At 75.3% G+C, this 728-nt stretch overlaps 1 protein-coding gene across 1 annotated transcript in view; it reads right to left on the bottom strand.

Annotated features, from left to right (window-relative positions):
- HDAC4 (histone deacetylase 4) overlaps positions 1 to 384 on the bottom strand; it is a 194,080-nt gene extending 193,696 nt beyond the window's left edge. The window contains exon 1 of the mRNA XM_027667821.1: positions 221 to 384. The gene's annotated coding sequence lies outside the window, so the exon portion shown is untranslated. The remainder of the gene's footprint in view (positions 1 to 220) is intronic.
- Positions 385 to 728: the final 344 nt, after the last annotated feature.

The following is a 728-nucleotide window of genomic DNA, read 5'->3' as shown; positions in this document are numbered from 1 at the left end:
GGGGGGGGCCGCGCAGCTCAAATCCGCCCGCCACCGCCGCCGATTGGCTGCGCGACCCGCCCGTCACCTCCTCCTCCCGCCCCTCGCCCCCTCCCCCGACCCCACGGTGCGTGCGCGGCCCCCGGGAGCGGCTCGCGGCGCAGCGCGCGCGGCCTCTTAAAGGGCCCGCGGCGCGGGCGGCGCCGGCACGGCCTTGGGGGCGGCGGCGCCGCGGACTGACCTGTGCGGCGGGCGAGGCGGGGAAGCGGCGCGGCGGTGGGCTCCCCCCCCGGCGCCGAGCGCGCCACCGACGGACTCAGCCCGTGACGGGACCCGCCATCTTGGAATTTATTTTTTCCCCCCCCCCCCCCCCCGCTGGGGAGTCCCGTGGTGCAACCATTTTCGCGCCGCGGCCAATCAGGGCGCGCGGGTTATTTATAGCCCAGCGGGGGGAAGGGAACCAATCCGGCCCCGCCCCGCGCTCCCGCCCGGCTCCGCCCCGTGGCGCGCGGCCCGTCGCCATGGCGACGGGGGGGGCGGGCCGGGTCCGCCATGTTGGCGCTGCGCCCGCGGCCCCTCAGGGGTCCGGGAATGGGAGCGGGGTCCGCGTCCCTGAGGAGCCCGGCATGGGGCTTGGCACCCCGCGGAGGGACGGCAGCCCACGCGGAGTACCATCCCTGCTCGATACACAGTGCCGTAATCGAATAGGAAACTTTTTTTTCTTGACCCGGTTTTCCGCACCCAATCCC

Source organism: Corapipo altera, unplaced genomic scaffold (genome assembly GCF_003945725.1).
Source record: "Corapipo altera isolate COAL_440 unplaced genomic scaffold, ASM394572v1 354, whole genome shotgun sequence".
Classification (NCBI taxonomy): Eukaryota; Metazoa; Chordata; class Aves; order Passeriformes; family Pipridae; genus Corapipo; species Corapipo altera.
This window is presented reverse-complemented; position numbering and strand designations above follow the sequence as displayed.